General features: G+C 42.0%; 1 pseudogene; it reads left to right on the plus strand.

Moving 5' to 3' along the window:
- The first annotated feature begins 10076 nt into the window (after positions 1-10076).
- On the plus strand, positions 10077-10196 carry LOC134937751 (5S ribosomal RNA; annotated as a pseudogene).
- The last annotated feature ends 749 nt before the right edge of the window (positions 10197-10945 follow it).

Genomic DNA, 10945 nt, shown 5'->3' on the forward strand with positions numbered 1-10945 from the left:
ATAGAGGGTTGAATTCCACCTCGTTACCACTTCTTGCTTCAGATGATGGCAGGGCAGGTTCAGTAGTTTTTGGTGGTGCTCCAGTCTTCTGTACGTGGTGCCTGTACGCCGAAAGTGTCCCGCAATTCTTCTGGCCACCGACAGCATCTCTTGCACGCCCCTGTCGTTTTTTAAATAATTCTGCACCACCAAATTCAAGGTATGTGCAAAACATGGGACGTGCTGGAATTTGCCCATATTTAATGCACACACAATATTGCTGGCGTTGTCCGATGCCACAAATCCACAGGAGAGTCCAATTGGGGTAAGCCATTCCGCGATGATCTTCCTCAGTTGCCGTAAGAGGTTTTCAGCTGTGTGCGTATTCTGGAAAGCGGTGATACAAAGCGTAGCCTGCCTAGGAAAGAGTTGGCGTTTGCGAGATGCTGCTACTGGTGCCGCCGCTGCTGTTCTTGCGGCGGGAGTCCATACATCTACCCAGTGGGCTGTCACAGTCATATAGTCCTGACCCTGCCCTGCTCCACTTGTCCACATGTCCGTGGTTAAGTGGACATTGGGTACAGCTGCATTTTTTAGGACACTGGTGACTCTTTTTCTGAGGTCTGTGTACATTTTCGGTATCGCCTGCCTAGAGAAATGGAACCTAGATGGTATTTGGTACCGGGGACACAGTACCTCCAACAAGTCTCTAGTTGGCTCTGCAGTAATGATGGATACCGGAACCACGTTTCTCACCACCCAGGATGCCAAGGCCTCAGTTATCCGCTTTGCAGTAGGATGACTGCTGTGATATTTCATCTTCCTCGCAAAGGACTGTTGGACAGTCAATTGCTTGGTGGAAGTAGTAAAAGTGGTCTTACGACTTCCCCTCTGGGATGACCATCGACTCCCAGCAGCAACAACAGCAGCGCCAGCAGCAGTAGGCGTTACACGCAAGGATGCATCGGAGGAATCCCAGGCAGGAGAGGAATCGTCAGAATTGCCAGTGACATGGCCTGCAGGATTATTGGCATTCCTGGGGAAGGAGGAAATTGACACTGAGGGAGTTGGTGGGGTGGTTTGCGTGAGCTTGGTTACAAGAGGAAGGGATTTACTGGTCAGTGGACTGCTTCCGCTGTCACCCAAAGTTTTTGAACTTGTCACTGACTTATTATGAATGCGCTGCAGGTGACGTATAAGGGAGGATGTTCCGAGGTGGTTAACGTCCTTACCCCTACTTATTACAGCTTGACAAAGGCAACACACGGCTTGACACCTGTTGTCCGCATTTCTGTTGAAATACTTCCACACCGAAGAGCTGATTTTTTTGGTATTTTCACCAGGCATGTCAGTGGCCATATTCCTCCCACGGACAACAGGTGTCTCCCCGGGTGCCTGACTTAAACAAACCACCTCACCATCAGAATCCTCCTGGTCAATTTCCTCCCCAGCGCCAGCAACACCCATATCCTCCTCATCCTGGTGTACTTCAACACTGACATCTTCAATCTGACTATCAGGAACTGGACTGCGGGTGCTCCTTCCAGCACTTGCAGGGGGCGTGCAAATGGTGGAAGGCGCATGCTCTTCACGTCCAGTGTTGGGAAGGTCAGGCATCGCAACCGACACAATTGGAGTCGGACTCTCCTTGTGGATTTGGGATTTCGAAGAACGCACAGTTCTTTGCGGTGCTACTGCTTTTGCCAGCTTGAGTCTTTTCATTTTTCTAGCGAGAGGCTGAGTGCTTCCATCCTCATGTGAAGCTGAACCACTAGCCATGAACATAGGCCAGGGCCTCAGCCGTTCCTTGCCACTCCGTGTGGTAAATGGCATATTGGCAAGTTTACGCTTCTCCTCCGACAATTTTATTTTAGGTTTTGGAGTCCTTTTTTTACTGATATTTGGTGTTTTGGATTTGACATGCTCTGTACTATGACATTGGGCATCGGCCTTGGCAGACGACGTTGCTGGCATTTCATCGTCCCGGCCATGACTAGTGGCAGCAGCTTCAGCACGAGGTGGAAGTGGATCTTGATCTTTCCCTAATTTTGGAACCTCAACATTTTTGTTCTCCATATTTTAATAGGCACAACTAAAAGGCACCTCAGGTAAACAATGGAGATGGATGGATACTAGTATACTTATGGATGGACTGCCGAGTGCCGACACAGAGGTAGCTACAGCCGTGGACTAACGTACTGTGTCTGCTGCTAATATAGACTGGATGATAATGATATGAAATCAATATATATATGTATGTATATATAATATCACTAGTACTGCAGCCGGACAGGTAGATAATATATTTATTAGGTAATGATGACTGATGACGGACCTGCTGGACACTGTCAGCTCAGCAGCACCGCAGACTGCTACAGTAAGCTACTATACTATAGTAGTATGTACAAAGAAGAAAGAAAAAAAAAAACCACTGGTAGGTGGTATACAATTATGGATGGACTGCCGAGTGCCGACACAGAGGTAGCTACAGCCGTGGACTACCGTACTGTGTCTGCTGCTAATATAGACTGGATGATAATGATATGAAATCAATATATATATGTATGTATATATAATATCACTAGTACTGCAGCCGGACAGGTAGATAATATATTTATTAGGTAATGATGACTGATGACGGACCTTCTGGACACTGTCAGCTCAGCAGCACCGCAGACTGCTACAGTAAGCTACTATACTATAGTAGTATGTACAAAGAAGAAAGAAAAAAAAAACCACGGGTAGGTGGTATACAATTATGGATGGACTGCCGAGTGCCGACACAGAGGTAGCTACAGCCGTGGACTAACGTACTGTGTCTGCTGCTAATATAGACTGGATGATAATGATATGAAATCAATATATATATGTATGTATATATAATATCACTAGTACTGCAGCCGGACAGGTAGATAATATATTTATTAGGTCATGATGACTGATGACGGACCTGCTGGACACTGTCAGCTCAGCAGCACCGCAGACTGCTACAGTAAGCTACTATACTCTATAGTAGTATGTACAAAGAAGAAAGAAAAAAAAAAACCACGGGTAGGTGGTATACAATTATGGATGGACTGCCGAGTGCCGACACAGAGGTAGCTACAGCCGTGGACTACCGTACTGTGTCTGCTGCTAATATAGACTGGATGATAATGAGATGAAATCAATATATATATATGTATGTATATATAATATCACTAGTACTGCAGCCGGACAGGTAGATAATATATTTATTAGGTAATGATGACTGATGACGGACCTGCTGGACACTGTCAGCTCAGCAGCACCGCAGACTGCTACAGTAAGCTACTATACTATTGTAGTATGTACAAAGAAGAAAGAAAAAAAAAAAACCACGGGTAGGTGGTATACAATTATGGATGGACTGCCGAGTGCCGACACAGAGGTAGCTACAGCCGTGGACTAACGTACTGTGTCTGCTGCTAATATAGACTGGATGATTGATAATGAGATGAAATCAATATATATATGTATGTATATATAAAATCACTAGTACTGCAGCCGGACAGGTAGATAATATATTTATTAGGTAATGATGACTGATGACGGACCTGCTGGACACTGTCAGCTCAGCAGCACCGCAGACTGCTACAGTAAGCTACTATACTCTATAGTAGTATGTACAAAGAAGAAAGAAAAAAAAAAAACCACGGGTAGGTGGTATGCAATTATGGATGGACTGCCGAGTGCCGACACAGAGGTAGCTACAGCCGTGGACTACCGTACTGTGTCTGCTGCTAATATAGACTGGATGATAATGAGATGAAATCAATATATATATATATGTATGTATATATAATATCACTAGTACTGCAGCCGGACAGGTAGATAATATATTTATTAGGTAATGATGACTGATGACGGACCGGCTGGACACTGTCAGCTCAGCAGCACCGCAGACTGCTACAGTAAGCTACTATACTATAGTAGTATGTACAAAGAAGAAAGAAAAAAAAAAACCACGGGTAGGTGGTATACAATTATGGATGGACTGCCGAGTGCCGACACAGAGGTAGCCACAGCCGTGGACTAACGTACTGTGTCTGCTGCTAATATAGACTGGATGATTGATAATGAGATGAAATCAATATATATATGTATGTATATATAATATCACTAGTACTGCAGCCGGACAGGTAGATAATATATTTATTAGGTAATGATGACTGATGACGGACCTGCTGGACACTGTCAGCTCAGCAGCACCGCAGACTGCTACAGTAAGCTACTATACTCTATAGTAGTATGTACAAAGAAGAAAGAAAAAAAAAACACGGGTAGGTGGTATACAATTATGGATGGACTGCCGAGTGCCGACACAGAGGTAGCTACAGCCGTGGACTAACGTACTGTGTCTGCTGCTAATATAGAGTCTAGACTGGATGATAAATTATTGATAATGAGATGAAATCAATATAATATCACTAGTACTGCAGCCGGACAGGTACTATATATATTTATTATGTAATGCAGTGGTGGCCAACGCGTGGCTCTAGAGCCACATGCGGCTCTTTCTTTATTCAAATGTGGCTCCCAACACTCCAAGTCACGTGACCACAAGAGATCTGTAAACCGCTGCACTCCAGCCAGACAGGCAGCAGCACTACGTAGACTGAGAACTGTGGGAGCCAAATACACATGGGGGAGCTGACTGGAGTGACACAGGAGGCTGCTGGCTGGAGTGACACAGGAGGCTGCTGGCTGGAGTGACACAGGAGGCTGCTGGCTGGAGTGACACAGGAGGGTGCTGGCTGGAGTGACACAGGAGGGTGCTGGCTGGAGTGACACAGGAGGGTGCTGGCTGGAGTGACACAGGAGGCTGCTGGCTGGAGTGACACAGGAGGCTGCTGGCTGGAGTGACACAGGAGGCTGCTGGCTGGAGTGACACAGGAGGCTGCTGGCTGGAGTGACACAGGCGGGTGCTGGCTGGAGTGACACATGGGGGAACTGAAGTGTATTATGTGAATCTGGCTTTTCAATATATTTTATGCAAATCTGTTTTTTTCAATTATTTGATTTTGATGTAGAAGTGGCTCTTTCATTGTATTTTATGTTGGATCTGGCTATTTCAGTGTATTTTATACCAGGGGCGTGGCCTAGCAGGCACAAGGTCACACCCCATTTTTGCAAGTGCGCCTTCGGCTCGAAGTCGGCTCTTTGATGTACCTAACAAGATTTCTTGGCTCTTTGTCTCTGACTGGTTGGCCACCCCTGATGTAATGACTGATGACGGACCTGCTGGACACTGTCAGGTCAGCACAGCACCGCAGACTGCTACAGTAAGCTACTATAGTAGTATGTATAAAGAAGAATGAAAAAAAAAAAAACCACGGGTAGGTGGTATACAATATTATATATTTTTTTACACTCTTGCACTAAATAAATAAAATAAAACATAAGTAATAAAAGAGAATCAGCACAGGCACTTTAATAATTTATTACCTAATATTCAATATTTATTTCCTTTTTTACATAACACTAAAATGAATATACAATTGGTTCGAATGAAGTCCATCATAAAACTCTGGTAATTCATATATTTTTTATTTCCTCCATATGTTTTCTGGACAAGCTCCATACTCATATACAGTCTAAATGAAGAAGCCACAGACTGTATATCCAAAGAAGTAATAATCCGCCATTGGGACCCATTATCAATGATATCAGAAACAATGTTTGCGTTCCACGTGCGTTTCAAGACAAGCCTCCGGAGATCATTCGCTGAATTAAGTTCCCACAGGAAGTGACGCACAGAGAGTTCCGATTCCTGAGTGCGGCTCACGATGCATCGCGGTTCCGGGTTCCTGTATGCAACGTGACATCCGGTGAAGTGTACGACAATTTCCGGGACAAGACACTGCGCGGGAGTCAACGCAAGCGCAGAAGGACCATTAAAGAGACATCCGTCACCCGAACGTGTACTCGGGAGTTGACGCATGCGCAAAAGAACCCGTCACACTACAGGAAGTGGGGCGGAAGTCCGGGATGCCAGTACTCATATGAACAATTAATAGATTACACTCACTACACTGCTCGTTTTTTAAGTTGATGTTTGTAACTAGCTCTGTTCTTAAGACACCCATTACCTACATATAATTTGTCTAATTTTGAAAACATACAAAATATGTGGTTTTCCCTGAACATCACTCTGGGAGGAAGTGATGTCATACATAGTTTAATTGATAGTGGTATAAATAGGAGCTTTGTCTCAGTACCACACCACCCTTGATGAAGTCCTGAAGGACGAAACGCGTTGGGCACTCCATGATCTTTCTCAGACCTACCTCCTGTACCTAAGATAAGCATTTTTTTATATATATACTACCAATTGATATGCACCTTGTACCTCTTTTTATTCCTTCTACTTTTTACTCCATTTTTATATTAATTGTTGTGTTTTATGATTTTTTTATAAACCACAGTGTATTACCCTCCCCCTCTTTTTTATTGTGCAAAAATAAATACGTCTTTTTTATATACAATCCTTTTACGTTCCTTTAATATAGACACCATTGGTCGCTCGCACCCAATTTCTTGGCTTTTTACAACATTTTTTACAGCAATTTACCACTGCTGTTTTTATTTTTGGGGCCAGCTGACACCCTTTGTACCAAGGGAGTGTAAAATTTGGACATACATTTTACATTTGTAGTGAGGGCCAACCTACCACAAGTGGCGCTATTTTTTCTTGTTGTTTACAAATCTTTCTCGGTATTACTAAAAATCAGCTGCCTGGTGGGAGTTTCTCCTCACAAACATGTTTAGGAACAACGAACGCACTACAAAAAGAAATGACCTATGTCAGAGAATATTTAATGAAAATAAAACCGTGGACACACCCACCCCCCCATGTGACCTAGATGACCTTTTTTGGGGGATTGAGAGACTTCTCATAAAAGAGGTGAAAGCTTGGTGGGACGTCAAAGGTTTAGAACATTACATTTCAGTAGCCAGAATCCCTAGAGGATTGAGGGTGACTAAACAACCTACTTTTGGAAATAATAACACTGAATTCATGGAAAAATGGGATGCTATCCTACACACCTGCTCCATTGATCTCATGAAATTATTAATTATGGAGAAAAAGAATATACTGATGGAGTTAGAATCATCCATTAAAGAGAAGGAAGCAGAAATTGATAAATTTAAAGATAAGGAGGACTGCATCATCAATGGAAAAGTATTAAGTAAGAAAATGGAACGAATAGAGGAGGAAGTAATTAAAGGGAAAGAAAAGAAATTCTTACGGGATAAAGAAGACTATGAGCAAGGGAAGATCAAGAATTGGAGCAGATTTAGAGCTCCAGGATCATATCAGAACAAAGCTACCAAACAGTACTGGAAAACGATACCCAATGACCGATCTAGGAATAAAAATCAAGACACCCCTAATGACCCAAAATTTGGAACCACAACCAAAAACAGGTTTTCAATATTACAAAGAAGGGGATCCCAGAGTGACAATGATTTTTTATCCCCAAGCACAGGCACAAGACCAAAGGACAATATGAAGAACCAGATAAAGGAAGATATCAGACATGCCTCCCCCCTAAAAAGACGGTTTATAGAAGACGAGGAAGGCGGGGCGGCAGGAGGAAGAGAACTCAAAAAGCGGACATTTCTACATCAAAACCATTAATTAAGGACATCTTCAACCTTTCACAACATACTCTCTCACAACCGGAAATTTCCTTGCTAAATAAAGGCCTATCCTTTGCCCCAACCAGCGGCATGAATAAATTTGAAACTTTTATAGACCTCAACAAGTTCGTACGAAAATTAACATTGAAACGACACTTCCTAAAGAAAGAAGACGCCATTCTCAGAAATTATGACAACACAACTACCCAATCAAAATCAGGACTAAAACCACCATCGAAGTACTACCCGTTGGAATCCAAGGGGAGCCATTTAAGTATCTTCTACGACCTAGTGAAAAAGGATCTATGTGATTCAGAAGTAGAACCTATCCGGGAAAAAAACCTCTCCAATAAAGAACAAGAAGCCTTAAAGAAACTACAAAAGAATACTGAGATCATTATCAAACAAGCTGATAAAGGGGGGGGTTTAGTGATCATGGATCGAGAAAAATATGTAACAGAAGCCAAGAGACTATTGGGCGACACTAAATCGTACAAAATATTACAAAAAGATCCAAAAGAAGATTATCTGGAAGATCTTCGATCACTACTTTTAAATGGACTACGTACCAGCATTTTAACAAAGGAGGAATACCAGTTTTTAATGCAGTCCTACCCCGTTACCCCGATATTTTACTTCTTACCAAAAATTCACAAATCAATCATAAACCCACCAGGCAGACCAATAGTGGCCGGTATAGATTCTCTTACTTCAAATCTTTCCGAATATGCAGATGTTTTCCTCAGGAAATATGTAACCCAATTACCATCATACCTCAAGGATACAACCGCAGTACTCAATTCAGTCAAAGACATCGAATGGAAATCAACATATTTATGGGTCACAATCGATGTGCAAGCACTTTATACATGTATCGAACATACAAAGGGTGTAGCAGCATGCAAAGAATATCTGGACAATGATCCTTCAATGACTGATTCCCACAGACAATTTATCTGTGACATCATGTTCTTCATTTTAACCCATAATTATTTTAAATTTTTAGACAATTTTTATTTACAAAGCTGCGGAACCGCTATGGGAACTATTTTCGCACCAAGTTTTGCTAATTTATTTATGGGAAAATGGGAGGAAACATACATCTACAATGACCACCCTTTTAAGAATTTTATTGTGTTTTACAAGCGATATATAGATGATATCCTGATGATCTGGGACGGCACAATAGAAGATTTTAACAATTTTTTTATTGAATACCTGGCACACAATGAATTGAATCTCACATTTACTTCAAAAACTGACAAGGAACAAATTGAATTTTTGGATCTCATCCTGGTGGGGAAAGAAAATAGCATCATCACGAGGAACTACATCAAACCGGTGGATACCAATAGCTACTTGGATTACAGGAGTAATCACTTAAAACAGTGGAAAAATAATATCCCCTATTCACAGTTCCATAGAATCAGAAGGAATTGTAGCGAAATAGAGGAATGCAACAACCAATTGGAGAAATACAGAAACAGATTCCTGGATAAGAAATATCCCACGAACATTCTTGACAAGGCGGTCAATAAAACAAGAACTTTGGTGAGAAATGACCTCCTAACATACAAGAAAAGGGAAAAGAAAAAAGACTCTACTGCCTTTATCACGACTTACAGCAGACATGAGAAAATCATCCGACAATCAATGAAAACTCACTGGAACATTCTTTTAATGGACCCTGTTTTAAAAGACATATTACCACCACAACCTGAAATCATTTTTAAGAAGTCGAAAAATCTTAAGGACTTAGTGGCACCGAGCATGCTGAGACCCATAAACAACAAGAAAGAACCTCTTATCAGGTGTGTAGGTAGCTATAAGTGTGGACACTGCAATACCTGCAAATATGTACACCCAAATCGAAAGACTTTCTCTGCAACAGGTGATATGAAAGAATTCAAGATAAAAGAATACATGAACTGCAACTCAACATCTGTGATTTACCTTTTGGAATGTGACTGTGGTAAAAAATATATTGGGAAGACAAAAAGACAGTTAAAACTAAGGATTCAAGAGCACGTTCGAAACATCAAAAATAAGGTGGAAGCACATGCAGTTTCTAAACATTTCCTGCTACACCACAATTCCAATCCTGAGGCCTTAACATACAAAGCCATAGAACATGTCACACTTGGCGAAAGAAGTGGCGATCTGGCAAACCTGCTATCCAGAAGGGAGATGTTTTGGATATTTCAATTGAGGACGATGCATCCGGCTGGATTTAACGAAAGCTACAAAATTTCTCCTTTCCTTTAAGTACCTTTTTGATACTACCCCCCTTTCCCCCCCCCCCCCCTTCCCCCCCCCCCCCTTCTTTCTTTCTCCCTTATAATAAACACTGTGGTGTTTGGGAATGGCGCTCTCTTCTTATTTCTAGACCATCTTACAGTTGTAAAAAACATCTGGTGAACTGGTGCTAAGTAGACTACAGCCATACCAAAATGGAACGCCCACTCTCGTCCGATCGTGGAAGCTAAGCATTTTTATGGGCCTGGCCAGTATCGGGGAGGGCGACCTCCGGAGAAGACTAGGTGCTGTAGAGACAATGTATGCACGTAAAAAGTTCCTAAACCAGTAAAACAGCTGTCATTCTAAATATTCACTCATATAAACCCTAAACACTTTTGGTTTTCACCTTCCTTTATTATGTATGGATATTATCCTATGCACTACTCATAAGACACATTAATGTTATTTTTACACTCTTGCACTAAATAAATAAAATAAAACATAAGTAATAAAAGAGAATCAGCACAGGCACTTTAATAATTTATTACCTAATATTCAATATTTATTTCCTTTTTTACATAACACTAAAATGAATATACAATTGGTTCGAATGAAGTCCATCATAAAACTCTGGTAATTCATATATTTTTTATTTCCTCCATATGTTTTCTGGACAAGCTCCATACTCATATACAGTCTAAATGAAGAAGCCACAGACTGTATATCCAAAGAAGTAATAATCCGCCATTGGGACCCATTATCAATGATATCAGAAACAATGTTTGCGTTCCACGTGCGTTTCAAGACAAGCCTCCGGAGATCATTCGCTGAATTAAGTTCCCACAGGAAGTGACGCACAGAGAGTTCCGATTCCTGAGTGCGGCTCACGATGCATCGCGGTTCCGGGTTCCTGTATGCAACGTGACATCCGGTGAAGTGTACGACAATTTCCGGGACAAGACACTGCGCGGGAGTCAACGCAAGCGCAGAAGGACCATTAAAGAGACATCCGTCACCCGAACGTGTACTCGGGAGTTGACGCATGCGCAAAAGAACCCGTCAC

The sequence above is a fragment of the Pseudophryne corroboree genome, chromosome 6 (assembly GCF_028390025.1).
Source record: "Pseudophryne corroboree isolate aPseCor3 chromosome 6, aPseCor3.hap2, whole genome shotgun sequence".
NCBI lineage: Eukaryota > Metazoa > Chordata > Amphibia > Anura > Myobatrachidae > Pseudophryne > Pseudophryne corroboree.